This window comes from Crocodylus porosus, unplaced genomic scaffold (assembly GCF_001723895.1).
Source record: "Crocodylus porosus isolate Cpor-Errol unplaced genomic scaffold, CroPor_comp1, whole genome shotgun sequence".
Taxonomy (NCBI): domain Eukaryota; kingdom Metazoa; phylum Chordata; order Crocodylia; family Crocodylidae; genus Crocodylus; species Crocodylus porosus.
In genome coordinates this window covers 17335371-17355261 of record NW_017728918.1, presented here as the reverse complement: position 1 = coordinate 17355261, position 19891 = coordinate 17335371, and the positions used below count along the sequence as shown (strand labels likewise).

At 42.0% G+C, this 19891-nt stretch overlaps 1 long non-coding RNA gene across 1 annotated transcript; it reads left to right on the top strand.

Moving 5' to 3' along the window:
* The first annotated feature begins 775 nt into the window (after positions 1–775).
* On the top strand, positions 776–19846 carry LOC109311624. The gene is made up of 3 exons (XR_002101551.1): positions 776–1738; positions 10846–10899; positions 19602–19846. It is a non-coding gene; the product is annotated as an uncharacterized LOC109311624 (long non-coding RNA).
* Positions 19847–19891: the final 45 nt, after the last annotated feature.

Sequence of the window (19891 nt, the reverse complement as noted above, 5' to 3'; positions counted from 1 at the left end):
TTGTGTTTAAAGAACTCTTCTGATGCTATCCCATGATGAGATTAGTCACTGGAACATTGGGCTGAAATAGTTAACAGCTGAGGACTAGCCAATGGCTGGAGAGCATCTCTCCCTGGCAGTGGGAGGTTTGGGTAAGAAGTGATCACCTGCAAAGAGAGAGCCCTAGGACAACGGCGCCCAGTCAGGCCTTGGATGTGGTAAGGATGGGGTAAAGGGGAGGTTGAAACCCCCTGAAGAAACCAATGGAGTGAGATCTCATGAGGCTCCTGTGGGTACTGTCTCCCAGCAAGAACATCAAGACGTGGCAGGTGAGCAAAACCACACACAGGATTCTCAAGATCTCACCCTGATGTCACAAGGAGGTAGAGTGTCAGGCAAGAAAGGATTGAAACTGTATAACACCTACCAGCAACAGTGGGGTGGATCACAAACTTCCCAGGGATGGTTCTCTCAAGCTTACTGTAGTGCTGTGGTTACAGGTGGATTAATTAGTTTGGGATAGACCAACTGGTACAGTCACTCAGCTAACTACCCGCCCCCCCAGAGAAGCATAGTATGTTTACCCCTTCACCACGGAGAACTTGAGGAGATTGCACAGGTCTTAGACTAGGTGCTTATCTTTCAATATCAATTTGAGCTGTGATCCTATCAATCTAGAACAACAGTTTTTAACCCTTTTTTTTCCATTTATGGACCCCTAAAAAATTCTGAATAAAGGTAAAGACTCTTTGAAAATTTTGAGTGCACACTTTTGAATGATAAGTGTCGGTATTTACATACTTTTGATTGATCATAGACATCTTGCACAGATCCCTGAAATAAAGTCTGTGGTGAGGGTTGGGGGTGCTAAAAATAACCCTGGTTCTGGCAGATGGGGGAGAAATCTTTCATCCCCCAAGCCTCCCTGATCTCCACCCTGGTAGCCTCCCTGATCTCACCAAACCCTCCTGAACCCCACCAACCCCCTGCAGGTCCTGCCTGCCCCAACCCTGACACTCCCCACAGGCCCTGACTGATCCCCAATTCCCTTGATCCCACCTGGAACCTGTCCCTCAAACCCCACAAGCATCCCCCACTAGCCACCCATCCTTACTTACCTTAGATTGGGTGGCCATTTTGAATTTAATATAGCCTCCCCCTAACCATCCTAAATGTCTCTATGCAACCCCAGACCTCTCTAGCTGCTGTCTGTAAACACCTCTCCCTTGCCCCAACCTCCACCACCAAGCAGAGCCGCAAGAAAGTATTTTTTTACCTTCATTCTGTCTTTCAAAAATCAGGTGCATAGTTTATTCAGGGGTGTTTTTATATGTGAGAAAGTACAGTAACATCCTTTTCCCCAGGTCAGTAGCCAGGTAGATGTTATAGCTGATTGAAAAATATTATTTCCTACCAAAGGTATCAAAAGGAATGAACATTTTCATGTTTTCTTTCTTATAAGTTTTCCAGTTCCTCTACAAAATCCCCCATGTACTTTTGTTAAAAAATGGGGGAAAATCAACAAGATTAAACCATATTGTAGGAAATATGTATTATGTGAAAATTCATTTTATACTGGAATTTTTTTCTTACCAGCTCTAGGAAGCACAGGGCATTTTTATGATCCTTGGGGATTCCATTGGTATAAGCCTCTTGTTCCTTATTTCCTGTCCTAAACCATTATGCACAATGTTACCTCTTCTTTTGCTGTTGTATCGTACCCTAGAGTTGGCTGAATTTCAGGACTGGACTGAGTGAGGTGAGTCTTAGACAGTTTATCAAATTGTAAGGCATCTGTAGGTCCTCCCCAATGAAAGAAAAATGCATCTTCATTCATCTGTTGGAGGCTTCATGGATCCCTGAAATTCAGACCCATTTTCATTCTGCCTGAAATTCATATGGCTTGGGAAGAGGTAAACCAAGGCCAAAGAACAATGATAGTCTAGATCCAAAGCTGAAGACCCTTGTTCCAGTGTTTGGCTTTTTTTTACAAGTCTCCTGAAATTTGAGATGCTTCTTAAAACCCCAATTCCTAGAGTAATATGATTCAGCAGGCACTGCAGCTTTCATTATTGAGAGACTGACCTCATGGTTGTGGATTGAAACTTGAAAATGTAAAACAAGTAGAGGTGCACTGATACATTGGTCCGATATCAGATTGGCACCAATATAAAGAAAACTGACTATATCAGAAATAGGCCTGATGTGGCTAATAATTTGTCTGATTAATGCCCATGCAGTCACGCAGCTGCAGCACAGCACGCAGGCAGTGAGGAGCGCAGCCCAGCAACTTGGAAAGCTGCATGCAGATGGTAAGTCTGTTTTGCTGGAAGGAGTGTGTCGGGGGGGGAATCAATGCCCCCCATGGTGAGGGAGGGAGTGGGGCTATGGCTGAAGCAGTTGCTGCCCAGCTGGGGTGGGGCAAGACATGGGATGGAGCTTTGGCTTGTCCAGAGAGCACAGGTTGCGGGGGAGCTCCTGCCACTGTGTGCACCCTGGGAAGGCATGAGGGGGTGCCCCCAGATCTGCATGCAGTGGGGAAGGGGAAGCTGCAGCTGTGGGCTGGGACCGAGGCTGCACCAGGTTCTTCCTGGTGGGGGCAAGGCAGATTGCAGCTGTGGGCTGGGGCTGGGGCTGGGGCTGAAGCCAAGCTGAGCTCTTCCTGGTAGGGACTGAGCCAGGCTGTGGTTGGGGTGGGCAGCGTCAGTACTAGGAGGAGGCTATGGGGGGGGCTGCAGCCACTCCAAATTTTGCCAGAGCCCTACCATAGCCCCCCTTCCAGCGCCATCACTGCTCACCCCGAGCACAGCCCAGCCCAGCCCCCTCCAGGAAGAGCCCAACACAGCCCCGGCCGCAGCCTACAGTCGCAGCCCAACCTACTCCACTTCACACAGATCTGGGGGGCACCCCCACCATGCCCTCCTGGCAGCTCGCTCAGTGGCAGGAGCCACCCCCCAACACACACACACTCTCCAGACATACCATGGCCCCATCCCACACCCTGCCCTTCCTCCCAGTCCCACTCCCTCCCTCACCCCAGGGGACATTGGTCTGCCATCCCGCCCATGCCCCTTCTCTCCCCCTTCCCCTTCCACCACAACAGACTTACCCGCTGGACACAGCTGTATCAGAAATCAGATCAGTATTGGCCAATATGCCTTCTTAAAAAATAGCTATTGGTATTGGTCCCCAAAATCTCTATTGGTGCTCCCCTAAAAAAAGGGTACCCTCAATATTCAAATCCCAGAATGCACAAAATGGGAAAATGCATTAACTTCCAAAAATCACACTTTTGGGATTTTTTTTAATGCTTGTATGTTCTTGAGTGTGATTATGGATGAGAACCGTGTGGCTAAACCAACCCCCTGAACCAGATGTGCATCTGGATTGTTCAGAATCCCAGTTTTCAGTCTCAAGTTCCTTTGAAGTCCATGAACTAATCAAGCCCCAAGATGTAGCAGTTGTATTAACTAAATTTCAGGACAAGTTGTACTTTGAGGATGGACTTCAATATCTTTTTCTGCTAAGTGGTAGATGCAGATCAGCTTTTTTGGTGGATGAGAATGCAGTGATGTGGAGACTGAGTGTATTTAATGTAAATGGTTTCATTTATACCTCCCCTGCCCTGGTTCTTGAATTAAAGCAGTTAATACAACACTGGAGGCTGGGGTACACTGCAGGGTTTCTGCCACTTCCATAGTAATGGATCCAGCGTATGCTAAAAGAGGTTTCTGTAATAGCATAGCTACACCACCTCCTCAGGCAACAGAAGTGAAGCTGACAGAAGCACTCTTCTCATCCATATCAGGAGATTTGCCAACACTGCCACGTCATCTTGGGAGTATGATTGCCTTAGTGGAGACTAAGAATTTAAAAACTACATTTGCATCTACACCCCTACATTGTACTTCCTCCAAAAAGCCATTCATTCCCAAATTAACAACAATAAAGCATTCCTTGAAAGCCTGAACACTTCTTGTGTACTAAAGAAAAAGAACTTCCAAGACTATGTATCACAGTGCCATCTGGTGATGTATGCCATGGCTTTTTTTGTTGGCTTATAACGTAACTAAGGGCTTTCAGGCAAGTTTTGTCCACCTGCATGACAGGACTAAGAGCAAGCTTTAATTGTATTAATGACTGTCCCTAAGTAGAGCATGAGTGAGCGAAGTGTTTGTGGGCTTCTAAATTCTCATAATCTGCTGCTTTTAAAAATGTTTGCCACTGGGGTAGCATTGACAATATATTACCTGCAAACTACGAGATGGAAGGGTTGATGGAAATGCATCAATTTCACAAAGAAAGCCACTGTAAATTAATAATACCTTCCATTTCTCCTTGCTTTAAAAAATGAAAATGGCTAGACATTTCACTCCTTAATTAAAGAGCCAGAGACAGCTTTATAGTTTGCTGTTGGGAAGCAGATGGGAGGACCAAATGCATTGTCATCTTGGGATTTGATATACACTTATTGAATGTGAGCAGCTTCCACCCACTAGCATCAACAGGAGTTGCTCATATTCAGTTACTGCCTATCTGAGCATTAGGTGTTTGCCTCGGAGTAGGATGAATGGAGCTAAGCATAGATGTCCATGTCTCCATACAGGAAAAAAAAGTGAGTTCTGCCTTTACAGAAAAATTGGGTGATGAAGTGAATGAGGATTATATTATAATAACAGTGAGAGTTGGATTTCATAAAATCATCAGTTCATAAGTTCATGGCTTAAAACCTGGTTGTTCAGTATACCCCTGATACAACTCCAAAATGAGCACTAAGGAAAGAGCAGGACCTTTATATTTTTACATTTTTCTCTCTCCATTAATAAAGATTGGTATGTGGAATATAAATCCAGGAGGAAAACAATTGCAAAAACACAACTGCAAAAATAATTTCTTAAAAGCACTCATCCACCTGGTATCCACATAATAAAATGGAAGTTCAACGGAGTGAATGCATTTTTAAAAATGAATTCAATTGTGTACTACAAAGTGACTTGAATGTATGAACTGAGGGGAGTGGGTAAGTGAGAGACTCAGTCCTTACAAAAATTTCTTGGTAAAAAAAATATCCCTTCCTTCCCTCTTCTCCCCCTGCTTTTTAAAATTAATGTTGATATTCAACAATCACAGCAGAAGTTGTTCAGTGAATAGAAACAGAAAAGCCACAACAGCATCAATGCTATCCATGTTTGCAATCCAAAGGACAATTAACAAAGATCAGTGAAGTTTTTGCAGCATAGCCTCAGTAGATCCATCAGCTCTCCTTAGGAATGAATAGTCATATCTATTTAATGTAAGTGAATAGACTATGGGACTGAACGGAGTATGGACCCCCTCATGAACATCCAAATCCTGGTCCTCAAAGGACTTTGTGTCAAGGTGTCTGGGTTCTTTTTCTGGCTCTGATTAAAAAAAAATAATAACAATAAACCTGTGTGACACAGAAAGGCACATGACCTTTTCCATTTCCCCATGTGAAAAATGGTGATCATAGCACAAATATCTACACATTGGGTACACCTGCACGAGACGTTTTCTCCAGAGCTCCCTGAACAGCTCCGCAGTAAAGTCTCAGTGTCTATACATGTGGCCCTATTAGACCACAGTAAACTAATAAAGACTGGTGTAAATTAGTACTTGTAAATACAAGTACTGTCCTACAGCAGTGTTATTTCATGCACAGCAACACATGTAGAAAGTGGCAGGGCTGACTGGGGCACAAGGGTGCCTCAGTGCTGGGGCTGCCCGCTGACCAGCCCTCACACTGAAGCACCTTCATGCCCCAGCCAGCCCCGCCACAGCCCACTGAGCCAGGTCAGAGCAGCCCCAGGCTGGCATGCTGACCCTCTGGGCTGCCCCAACTCTGCTCAGTGTGTTGTGGTCCCAGGCATATGTGTAAATGTGGCACCTCGGAGCAATAAACTCTGGTTTGGTATGTACCAGAGTTGCTTGCTTCACATTAATCGCACGTGTCAGATGCACCCAGTATTACTTAATTCCAATGCTCATGGGTTCCTATGACTCTCTCCAGGCTTGTCCCATCAATATCCTTGGCATCAGATGGTGGAGGGCATGACAAACTCACTAAGACTTTTTTGACACGCCCTGAAATCCCAGTGGTCCCTCCCCGCTTTCCCTCCATCTTTTGGGGGCTCTGATTTCAGTACTGCAGCCTTGTATGCCACATCTACAGCACTCAAAGATCAGGCTTGCTGTGTTTGCTCCCTAGGTCCTCAAGTGGTGGCAGTGTGCCTGAACTTGTGTCCTGCACCGGACTCCATTTCATCCTCTGGCAGAGAAACCCTTTCTAAATTCTAATTTTTTTAGAGGTAACGTAGTCTCATGTTGGCAAAGAAAACAATTCTTATAAAGCCTGAGAATATACGTGCCCTGAACTGCTGTGCCTCCATCAGTGTTATATAGCCTCTTCCAAACTGTCCTCCCTCCTCATTTCTGACTTTCTCTTACTCATTCTCCATTCTTTTGTTTGGGGGATGATTTTCACCAAGGACGTGGCAAAATCCCTGGTTTTATTAAGTGTTCTATTAAAGGCTTAAATCACAGTGGTTATGACTGAAGTTTTCACTTCATATTTCTGTTCCATTATGTCCAAAAATTAAAAAAATAACGAAAGGAGGAGGAAACAACAAAGTATTATTTTCAAAAAATAGAAGAGTAGGGGCTAGTTAGATGCCTCAGCTAAGGCCACACCCACACCAGGGAAAATCTTTTTAAATGTGTGAGCTAGCTGTGTTTAAATCTAAGGTTTTAGAACCAATTTTTTTCAAGTGCCTTCAATTCACAAACAAATAGGCTTGGAGGAGACATAGCGAAGAAGCATGCTAGTTTAGTAATTTTGGCATAAAATGTCTGCTTTCCAGGAACCCAGAAAGCATGATTACTGTGAGATTCACAGACTTTTGTTGTACAGTTTGTGCTCAGATAATCTGTTTCCAGATGTCCTTTTTTGTTGTTTAAAATGCTACAAGGATAAGTTATCTTGATTCACAGAAGGATTTGATTGAAGTGAAGAGAAGGAAAGAACACATACAAATATAATGATTGTTTTTTCCTCTTTATGGCAGAAGGTCACTATTGTTTATTTGCATGATAATTTATCTGGAATAGCACAAGTTGTTTTCAATGATTGAGCCACCTGTACAATGTTATAAAGAACATGTAAAAGATGACTTTCAGTGTTAGCCATATGTGTCTAAAATGCCTGTTTATCTGTTAGGTAATTGGCAGCCTTTCTGTAAATAATATGAAGATATTGAAATATACTATGCTCTCTGGTTCTGCACAAGAAATGTCAATGCATAGTGTTAGCTAAACACATGAGAACACATTAAAGAATTCCTGTTTCATTTACCATCAGAAAAGTATTGGTTTTGGAGTAATTACACTGGTTCTACTATTGACAGCACTTGTGTTTGCTTCTGTAACTGTAAATACAAATGCAATGTAGATCTGGGTGTATATAGGGATCCCAGTTAGTACAGTATCTGAGCACCTTCCAGGTATATACAAATAGAAGTAACAGCAACTCATGTTTAGAGGTGGACCCAGTGGTGGTGCACTTGCACCACCTTTTGATTCCTCGTCCATTCAAAGTTTAAAGATAACTGCCTAGCAGTGGCAGTCGCATTTATATTCAGGCAGCAGTGAGGGAGTCAATTGATATAAAGGCTCATTATAATTTGTTTGGTTATCATCTTTCTAAACTCTCCATTTCACAGGTGGTACTGACCCTCTTTCTTTTGAGATGCTTTTAAATGGTTCCACTACTCCATTTAGACTTCTACAACGTCGCTGTCTATTAGCTAGTCCAACAATGGACCTCCCATTTCATAACCTTGTGGACTGTTTTTTACCTCTAGCTATGAACATTAACTCAGGTGTGGAAATATTAACTCAGATGAACATTAGCTCAGGTGTGGAAATCACTCTCAATGAAACACGAGAGGCACTGCTCAGATGCTCAAGAATGCCTGATTTTGTTTTATGAATCTGAAAAAGAGATGTACTTGTAACTATAATGAGTCCAGGACCAATGAAACAACACCTTTGGATTGTTTTTGCTGTTTGTTATGTTTTTATATATAATATATGATCTATCAAATTAATGCACATTCCAATAAGATTTTTCCCCTCCAATCTTAACCGGAATAATATATACCTAGGCCCTTACTTATTAGTAAAGCTTCTAATTTCTTTTTAACTGGAAAAAAAATGTGTGTTGTGTTGTGTGTGATAATGCACTACACCATCTACCCCCCCCCGCCTTTATTATAAATCCACCTGTGCCCATGTTCATTCCATGCTATTTTGAAATGAAAAGTCAACCTTTTAAAAATATGTACCAAAATAAACTTTGACTTTTCAGATTTTTTTCTTTAATTGAACAAAAAAATTGCCAAATGTGATTAATTTTAAAAATTTAAAAATAACTCTATTTTCGTGAGGAATTTACTGATCACCAAAAATATACATCCAGGTCTCATGGTAAAGATGTTCTAAGTAGAAAAACAACTTAATAATCAACTCCTCTCAATTATTTTGTTGTTATAATTTTGGGACAGTACTGATCCTCTAGAAAGACAAGGTGGCCTATTGAACAGAGCCCTGGACTGAGATTTAGGCACTGTTTTGTGCATGGCTTTACTATTGGCATGCTGAGTTACCTGGAAAAAATCACTTCACTTCCCTATGCCTCAGTTTCCCCATCTGTAAATCTGGCATAATATCATTGGCAATGCGTAGAGGGTCCATGCGGGTGCATGTGCACCCCCTGAGATGCAACCCCTAACAGAAGCACCACCAATGCTGCTGGCAGTGCATGCAGGCAGTCAGCACTTACCCCTGTCCCCCACCACCAACACCACTGCGGCTACCTGTGGGAGCTCCCTGTTCACCGCCACTACACCCCACCGCTGCCACCACCACCTGCAGGCAGTCGCCGTGCCCCCCCAGCCCCCAGGGGCACGCAACATTAAGCATAATATCCTTCTTTTTGAAAGAATCAGGCCCAGAGCTGAGCTCTGAAGATTACAGTACAGTTTAACAGCTAGGTACTGTGATTATTCAAGCTTTGCCTCTTTCCAGCGTGGGTGATAATCTATGAGATTGACCTCAGCCTAGGAAGGAAAATTAACTCAATGGAATTTTGATGAGGCCTTCTGTAAATACCTTCTGTGAATGTGAGATCAGCTCAGGAGCCTGTAGTTTGAATACCAACTACCATGTAGAGCATGTTGCCAATGGATCTGCAGAACATTCACCCAAGAAAAGTGTGTGGTATATTTAAAACCAGACTGGGAGTGCCTGTCCAAGTCTCTAACAGTGGCTCCTCTATTCTGAGATGCTCTGAACTGCTGAACCTGTGGTTAAAACATGCTCCTTTTTCCATAGGTCATACCCAGAGGTAGCCTCTGAGCCTGAAAATCCAGTAATATGACTACTGACATCCTCCCTCCACTTTCTTGTTTTTTCATCTAAATTTCTAGTGATGGGCTAGATTACATCAGAAGAATATCTGTGACAGTGGTCCATACCAGCTGCTCCAAAACAAAGTGCAGGAAACTGAGTCATGGGAAGCTAAGGAATAAACTACCACAGGGAAATTTTCTTTACACCCAGCATTGCTTATTTACAACTGAGTTATTACTTAATAGACCAATCACCTGAAGCATAAGGATTTATATCCCTTCCAGAGTTCAGTGAATTTCTGATGGTACTGAAGTCAAACAGAAGAGTTTCCATTGACTTTAACAGATCCAGCAGTTACCCTCCCTCTCTTATTCTAACTGTTGTAACTCTGATTTTTTCTTGAAAAAGAAACTTGAAAATGTAAAACCATTGTCACTGCCAATGAAAGAAAAGGCCATATATTCTACTCTCTTATATTTTCCCTGTTTCCAGGCATTTGCATTACAGCACTTAGTTTATGCATCAGTACCATTATAAAAGACCAATTTTGGTGTCACACAGTGTTGGTGAAGCACTGTCAGAATTGTCACCATTATTTTTACTGCTACACAGTAGTGGGCGCATCTACATGTTCATTAACGTGCTTTAGTTAATGTGTATTAAATCTACTGTGCAGTTAAATAAATTATGAAGTTCTATGAAAATGTGCATTAGCCTGCCTTAATGTGCATCAACTATAGAGCACAGTTTTTGGGTGCTTGTTCATGAGCATGGAGTGTGCTCTGACACATTGTAATTACAACATTTCAGAGCAGACTTGATTAATTGAGTCTGCTGGAGCATGGTAATTACCACACTCCAGCAACCTCCTGCATCTCATGTATTAGCATCCCTGTACTTCCAAATGGTGGTGGGGGCACTTGAGCTAAAGCTTAAGTTCAAGTGCTTGCAGCTGCCGTTTTGAAGTGCAGAGATGCTAATGTACAAGACACTGTGGCACTTTAATTAGAGTGGCTCTAATTAAAGGGCTGTCTCCCCCCACCCTTGAAGCATGTGTAAAAATACCCTTTAAGTGACTCTTAATGTGCATTAGCCTATTTTAATGCACATTAACAAAATAGCATATTTTAGTAATGCTTTAATGTGCATTTAAATAGGCTGATGCACATTAAAGTGCACAAATTGTGTCATTTTCTGGTGCCAGTATCAGAGAGAGCAGGAGAGAAGAACAGGAGAGAGGAACACGAGTCCCTTGCTATAGGCTTATGTCTTTCTGAGTTTTATGCCAAGGATGGAAACCCTAAGTACAGCAGGTTTAATATGCTTCTTACATTTAGTAGCTACAAGGGCTTTGCTAAGAGTGACCCCGATTTGCTCAGGTGTAAGTTAGAGAAGGATCATGTCTTGTACTTTAAAATGTTTTGATATTCTCCACAGAGTACAGAACTTGGAGAACTTTGTGAAAACAAGCTACTGTAGCTGACTTGCCAGGTAGGCAACCTCTCCTAGTGCTAGTTAAGGGCTGATCCAAATAAAATGTTTCACACAGCTATGACTGAATTGCACTAACTCAACTAATATCAACAATTACATCAGAAACCTGTGTTTACTTTGGTTCTGTGCCACAGAAACTGGGCCCAAAATGATGTTGAACATATGCCTGTCATTGTTGCTTATGGGGACAAATAATTTTACAGGTGGACCTCAGCATTCCTTAGCTTGACTGTGTACACTTCTTACGGTAAATAATGTTGGAACGTGGTGCAGAATTTATGGAATTATTTTCTTTATCCCTTTTAAAGTGAACAAAGTGCAAACGTAAATTTTCAGATGAGAGAGAGGGACCAATATGATCAGACTTCAGCTTCACTTCTGCCTTTGTTTAGAGAAAAGGGCCAAATCCTTTCCCTGCAGCTACAGCTGTTTATGTAGAGCCTACAGCTGAGGCTCTCATAGTCTTGTAAAGTAGGAATAACTTCTCTGAAGTCAAAGGAGCTTCATTAGTGTAAACAAGTACAGGAAGATATCAGAATCAGGCTTATTCTTGGTTAGTTAACTACTCAGAAATTGATCCAGACAGCCAGAAGTGAGGGAAAATGCTCTATTTAGCCAGACTGTTGGTTCAGCCGTCATACAATATCATTTCAGTCTAGAATTTTCACCACTACTGCCAAGAAAATTAAACAGAAACATTGCATGACTTCTACTTGCCTAAGTATAGCCATCTTGTTCCAGTAACAATTACCAGTATAGGACTACAGGAATTATGAACTGGAGTCTTGATTTGAAACTACTTGACTCTGAGACTGGAAACAGACATTGATTTTGTGACGCCATACCATTCTTATGGCAGCACAAAGCAAAAGCAAATAGACAGTCATACTGTTTGTCAAGCCATAAATGCTCCAAAGGGAGTAATAATTTGTGTAACTTTTATTGTGGCAGACATTTATTTCCCTTATGGCTGGAGAGTGCAGGCTGCCTGGGGCTGCCCAAACTCTCTAGCCACCCTGGGCAGGCACTCCCATGGCTTGAGAAGCCCAGTCCTGTGTGCTCTGGGAATTCCCATGCAGGATCAGGCCCTTCAAGCTCTGGAATCACCTTCCTGGCTTTGCCCGCTTACAGAGACATGCCCCCAGCATCTCCAAGGTTCATCTCCATAAGCAGGGTAAGTCAGTGCCCCCCACTAACAGAGACATGGCTGTGGACATACCCAAGTCAGGCGATCCACTTCATGTGGCAACATATATTTATACCTTGAGTAACATAATGGACATGATAAAATTTAAGATGGATGCACTTTGTCAGTGTCTTTTACATACTTTTAGGGGGGTTTCATTCATACTGTGGTAAAGGGTGATTTAAAAACATACAGGCTGCCTTTAAACAAAACACCAGTGATGCCTCTTTCATAGACTGAGGTGGGTATAAGCCTCTATATAGTATGTGAGTCCTTCTGCATATAAGGTACATTATACTATTTGTATGTGGTTATAATATGGCCTTTTGGGATCCTTTGAAATAGAAACGATTACACTCTTTTAGGTGTAAGCCACTTATTTATTAGTAAAACTGAGACCAAATTTCAGGCCAAACTTTCCCAGATTTTTGAGGATTATTTAACCACATATAGACATGATAAAACCTGTGCATATTTCTAATTAATCACAAGTTCTTGAAAATTCAGGGGTTTTGTCAGCTGGGTCCATCTCTATTAATACAAAATAGAATAAATTGTGTATTAAATGTGTTTGGTGAACCCCAATACCAATGTCCCACCAAGAAATATGAGTAATGAACATCCATTTATAATGACCTTTTGCTTGTGGCTATTGTGTCAGTTGTCTATTGACCCTATACTAATTTTGTCTAGTTCACATTTCTCCAATTTATTTATGAAAAGGTCATGTGGGTCTTTATCAAAGGCCTTGCTCAAATCCAGATACATTATGCCCACAGAATTCCCTTCATCCACCCAAGTAGTTACTTTGTCAAAGAAGGAAATCAGGTTTGTTTGACATGATTTATTCTTACTACACCCATGCTGGTTGCATGTGATCAGCCTTTTCATTCTCCAGATGCATGCAAATGGACTTCTGTATGATATGCTTCAGTAACTTCCCTGGTGTCAAAGAGAGGCTAACCAGTCTATAGTGCCTCCTTTTTACCTGAACTTTCACATGTGAAACTAAAATCAAAACACAATCATTTCTGAAATTCCAAAGGCATCAACACTTTTGCAAGGCTCTTCATTTCGTGGCAGCAGCTTCAAACATTATGCTTGACCTGTTACAAGACCAGCAGCAATTCATGCATTACGCTCTATCTGAACAGAAAGCTAATAAGAATGCTGTCGTGAATTTTTCCCATCCCCGTAGTAAAGAGCAAAGGTATTTAAATAACTCAGATGAGTTTCCAATCATTTATATGCTTATTCAGATCGAATCTCTAAATCCTTTTGAGATTTCCCTATGATTGTAGCTTTATTAACCAGTAACCAGTAACTCTATTTAACTAGGTAACTCAAATAACAGGGCTTTTTAGGATCTTGAAGAAGTCACCAGCGTCACACCTCAAGTCACACAGTGGGTAATTATTGATCTTAAAATACCTTTTTGTAAGAGTGGAGATGTTTACCCTGGTGTTGCGGCCCAAATCTGACTTGGGTCATTGGCATGACACCGAGAATGAAGGTAAGTCAGAATACATTTCAATATAGTATTCTTTAAAAATTCTTCCCATTAATTTTAGCATTGCTGTGCATGTTAAACTGGTGTAGAAGCAGAGAGTTTTTTAAAGCTGATTGAACCGATGCCTAGATAATATAAGAGACATGAACATTTTCTGCTGATTTGGGGAGTTTTCAAATTTGGTTGTCCAACCCGAGATAGTAAGGATTTTTCAGAAAAGGGGATGAACTTCCTTAAGTTTGATGAAAGTTAAGCATTTCCTTAGCTCTGAAAATCAGGTCACAGGTGGCTCAGGGTGAGCCAGAAAACGAAACCAACTATTAGTGGACACTTCTGAATATATTGACCTTTATATCTACAAGGCGCTCAGGGATCCTCAGATTAAATGCATCATAGAGATCCAAGTATTTTTATAATTCATAGAGGTCACTGAACAAGTCCTTCGTCAAAATGTCTAAAAGAGGTTGCTGGCAGCTTCTTTAGCATTCAAACTCAGGATACAGCTAGCAAGGGACAGGAAGAATAACAAGAAGGGTTTCTACAAGTATGTTAGCAACAAGACGAAGATCAGGGCAAGTGTGAGTCCTTTTCTAAATGGGGCGGGGGGGCAACCTAGTGACAGTTTATGTGGGAAAGGCTGAAGTACTCAGTGCCTTTTCACCACAGTCTTCACAGGAAAGGTCAGCTGCCAGACTACTGCACCGGGCAGCAAAGTTTTGGGAGGAGGTGAGCAGGCAGCAGTGGTGAAAGAACAGGATAGGGACTATTTAGAAAAGTTGGATTTGTACAACTCCATGGGGCCAGACGGGATACACTCAAGTGTGCTGAGGGAGTTGGCTGATGTTATTGCAGAGCCACTGGCCATCATCTTTGAAAACCCATGACAATCAAGGGAGGTCTCAGATGATTGGACCAGATCAAACATAGTGCCCTTCTTTAAGAAAGGGAAGAAGGAGGATCCAGGGAACTACAGACCAATCAGCCTCACCTCAGTCCCTGGAAAAATCATGGAGCAGGTGCTCAGATAATTCATTTTTAAGCACTTAGAGGAGAAGAAAATGATTAGAAACAGTCATCATAGATTCACCAAGGGCAAGTCATGCCTGACCAGCCTGATTGCCTTGTGTGATGAGATGACTGACACTCTGTAGATGTGAAGAGAGAAGTGGATATGATACACTTGACTTTAGCAAAGCTTTTAATATGATCTCCCACAACATTATCGCAAACAAGCTAAGGAAGTATGGGTTGGATGAATGGACTGTAAGGTGAATAGAAACCTGGCTGGACTGTCAGGATCAGGGTGTACTAATCAATGGCTCAATGTCTACCTGGCAGCCAGTCTCATGTGGAGTGCCCCACGGGTTGGTCCTAGGCCCAGTTTTGTTCAATATCTTCTTCAATGACCTGGGCGATGGGAAGGAGGGCACCTTCAACAAGTTTGAAGATGACACCAAGCTGTGGGGAGTAATAGATAAAGTGGAGGGTAGGGCTAGGATTCAGAGAGACCTAGAAAAATTGGAGTATTGGACCAAAAGAAATCTCATGAGGTTTAACAAGGACAAGTACAAAGTCCTTGTACTTAGTACAGAACAATCCTATGCACCAGTATAGGCTGGGAACTGACTAGCTAAGCAGCAGCTCTACAAAAAAGGACCAGCAGTTACAGTGGAGAAAAAGCTAAATATGGGCCAACAGTGTGCCCTTGTCATGAAGAAAGCTAATAGCATACCGAGTTGCATTGGTAGAGCATTGCCAGCAGATCAAGGGAAGTAATTCTTCCCCTATGTTCAGCACTGGTGAGACCACATCTGGACTACTATGTCCCATTTTGGGCCCCCTACCACAAAAAGGATGTGAAAAAATTGGAGACAGTCCAGTGGAGGGCAACAAAAATGGTTCAGGGGCTGAAGCACATGGATTCTGAGGAGAGGCTGAGGGAACTGGGCTTATTTAGTCTCCAGAAGAGAAGACTGAGGTGGGATTTACTAGCAGCCTTCAACTATCTGGAGCAGGGTTTGAAAGAGGTTGGACCTAGGCTGTTCTTGGTGATGGCAGATGACAGAATAGGGAGCAGTGTGCGCAAGTTGCATCAAGGGAAGTTTAGGGAGTCTGGGCTCCATGTCACTTCAAGTGGCGTGAACGCCAGGCAGGGCACTGCAGAGCAGGCAGGGCACAGCTGTAGTGAGTACAGCTCCACTCACCCCATTCTATCACTTAAGACCAAGGCATGACAGGAACAGAGAACAGGGCTGTCAGTTAATACCTCTGCCACTGGAAGGCCTTATCCCTTGCCTCTGCTACAGTTAGATATTAGGAAAAACTTTCTCACCAGGAAGGTAGTAAAGCCCTGGAACAGGTTACCCAGAGCAGTTGTGGAATCTCCATTCTTGGAGGTTTTTAAGACCCAACTAGACAAAGCCTTGGCTGGGATGATCTAGTTGGGGATGATCCTGCTTTAAGCAGGGGGTTGGACTAGATGTCCTCCTGAGGTCCCTTCGAACCCTCATTTTCTGTAATTCTATGATTCTTCCAGTGCTTCTATTCATCCTATTATAAAATCTATACCATTTGCAAATCTAAGATTATATTTCTTTCTGCCTCCAATCAACAATGAACCTTCAAAATTTTCAAGTACATCTGACATCATTTGGTCAAGAAAGTGACTGAAAAAGAAGGAAAGAAGAGGCACTCTTGTCTTACACCAAAGTTAAGCTCAAATTTTTCATGCAGAATACCAGGCGGAAATGATACTGTTTCTGTGGAGCGATTTGGTGATGTTCCTAATCCCTAGACTGACATGTTCTGTTATATTTATCCTTACAGCTTCATGCCAAATATGATCAAAAGATCTTATAAAACTTATAAAGTTTAATAGAGCTCCACTTGGTATTCAATATCTTTTTCACAGGCTACTCTCACATTACAAATCTGCTTAATTTTGCTACAGCCCTTTCTGAAGCCCATCTGTTCTTCCACTACTATATTTTCTATCTGTAGCTTCAGTGAATTATAACATACAAAATGAGTAACATAATGATGAGTCAGGCCTCTGGGCATTATCTTAACTTTTCAATCATCATTGACGTCTTCATGAACTGGACAAACACGTATTCCCTCTAATTTTCTTTATTCATATACAGCGTTCTTTCTTCTAGGAGACAGGTGCTTGTTATTTATTATTTGTATTACATCATATACATTTCATTCAGTAACTCATTTATGTAAAAAGGTTGAAATAGTCCTTTGAACTCCCATCACAACCCAGGTCACTGCCCTCTTAGGTGACTGTCTTAACTACTGGGCAGCTGTCATGTTTCCTCCCTCTGGCCCAACTAATCTTGAATTCTCTGCTAGAGGGCCTTCCATTTTCCTGGTGCTGGCACCATTGTTGAAATCTCTTTGCTTCCTTGCCTGATCTACAATCTTCTGTGCTAGAGACAGGTAAGCATCTAAAGGAGTTCTCTGCTTTGAGATGAGGTCCCTTCCACCACAGAACAGTCAGTGACCTGGTGTTTTAGAAAAGTATCCTGAGAAGTGAGGTATGCGTTTGACCTCCCTCAAACCGAAGAGAAAATTCAAGCAAGTTTCCAACTATTTAAATATTTTAATCACTATTCTATCACATAAAATGTGCTAGCACCACCAGCTACCACAGATGCATCCAGAAATGTATTTTTTGCGGAGACTGGTCCTAGAGATACGAGTTAGGTGCTCTTAGGGGCTTGTCTATACCACATGGGATGGTATTATGAAGAAACACTCCATGTTACCCATGTGCATTACCTCCTGAACCAGAAGTAATATACGTTCTGGACCAGGCCATGCAGGCAGAGGAACACTTAGCTTATGTATTCTGTTTAGCTTGGGCATGAGCTAGATGCTGCACTGCTCAGCTGTGTGACAAATGGGGCAGTTCTGGGCATATACAGATGGGTTATCATGGACTCCTAGAGCATTTCAAAGTAAAAGACAAGGCAACTGTGACATCAATTAAGCAGGGAGTTTTGTGTGTCACACTTCTGGACACAGGAATCTATGCTCTGCTTAAGTCCTTTAATAGATCTAGCTAATTTCTATGGAAATCAATGAGTCTTAGGTGGTTTTGGAAACAGTAACTTTACTGCTTTATGGCAGAAGTCAGCAATTGCTAATCTTACAAGTTCTTTTTCTTACCACCTGATCAGTGTATGGACTGAAATAAATACTCTGTGGGTGCATCTACACATGAAATGGGGGTGTTGGTTGTAGCTGTGTTGAGAACAGGACTGTCAGTTAAAACCTCTGTTCAGACGAGGTTCTTTGGGTAAATGTGATAGCTTTTATTAGACCAGCTAAATTAATGCAACATAATAAACTCCAACCCAGTTCATGGCAAAGTTTATTGAGCCCAGGCACAGCATTTACACACGCGCCCAGGGCCACAGCATGTTGAGCTGGGGTGGAGTAGCCCCAACTGGCAGGAGGTCAGCCTGCCCACCCAGATCTGCCCTGACCTGGCTGAACATGCTGCAGAAGGGCAGGCTGGGGCACAAAGCTGCTACAGTGTGGGGCTAGCTGGCAGGAAGACCCCACGCTGAGGCACCTTCATTGCAACGCTCATGTAGAAGGGGACTGGGCTGGCTGGGCATGGAGTAAAGTACTCCACCACAGGATAGTACTTGTATCTGGCAGTAGTATCCTGAAGTGGAGTTAATTAGTTTACTCCATCCTAATAGCACCATACATGTAGACAGTGACGTTTTACTGAAGAGCTAATTAGTCAACTCCACAGTAAGCGTCTCACATAGATACACCCAGTTATTGTTAGATTTTGTCATTTGGTTTCATGTGGACCTCTTTGAACCAGCTGGAGATTTCATCCTACTTTAATCTAGATTCAATTGGATTTGATTTCTTTCTGGGAAGGTGGCAGTAGTTTTTGTGCTGAGATTTCTACAAGAGGTATTTCCTGCATGCTTTTTGGGACTAACTATGTTAAGTGACAAATATAGGATAAATAAACAAGTTGCTTTAAAAAAGTCAGATTCTACATTACAGCATCCAAGTCTTCCCCTAACAAATTGTCCTGCAAGGCTCCCAAAATATGTTACCATTTGGCAGAGAGATGGTGGAACTATAATTTATTTCTCCCTTTTCTGAATATGCACAATTAGCATTAATGTTCAGCAGAACACATCAGAAAGAGAACAGTTCTCCAGTTTAGGACTAAGTTACTAAAATAAATTTCCTGAATCTTAGAACAGATCTGGATTATGGATGTTATTTGTTTTCTTGTTTTTATTCTTTAATTTATAAAATAGATAATAGCCCACTCAGTAGAAATTTCCCATCAAAAACAGTATGAAAAAGAGTTATGGAGTGCATGGTTGATTAGATGGTGTGCCTGTTGGCAATGATGCCTGTACTTCATAATTAATGGATCATTAAAAAGGGTCCTTTCATTCTTCACGCAACATGTATAAAATTGTGGCCCTCCAGCCAATGCAAAGAAATAAACCGCAACTTCCGGAGACACAAACTAAGATCTTGGCAAAATATCTCCTTTACCTAGTGCATAGTTTGCTAAATGTTTCTACCTCTGCTCCACAGTGGGATGTGTACTAATACTATGGTATATGATTGGTTTGTGAAACCTTCCAGGATGAAATGCCCCATATGAAAACCCATTTGATTTGTTCTACATAAAACCTGTTATAAAGTCACCAGTACAGTAATGGATGTTGCTCACCTGTCATTGTTCCCATCTTTGCTCTTGTACAAGGAGAAAGGTTACTTGCTACAATTTCCCCAGTCTCCTAGAAAACAAATGCTATTAGGATGCCTAAAGGCATAAAGTATTCAGGAATAAAATGTAATGAGAGGCAAGAAAGACCTCATTTTTTTCACTTTATTCATCAAAGCAGTGCAACATGTTACAGTGATTCTGTATGTGCACTTTGCACTGTTTCCCATTGCCACACATTTGAAAGTCCCACATTACTCTCTTCATCTGCCCGACAGCTTGGTTACACATGCCCCGAAGATGGGTGGAGTCCAGATTCCTGGCTGCTTGAAGAAGCTGCATCCTGTTAGCTGCACAATCTTTATGCTATTGGCCACTGTGAAGATGAATGGACTCCTCGGGTGTCTCAGAATATTCTTTACCTCTGGATGATTCTTGTGTACAAGGGAGAGTATCCAAAATGCTTTCAGAATATAGAAATCATTTGGAAATTTCTTGGGAAATTTCATTGAAATGATGTGTCCGGCAGTTTAATTCTGGAGGAGAATCAGCATAAAGGCTTTGTTAT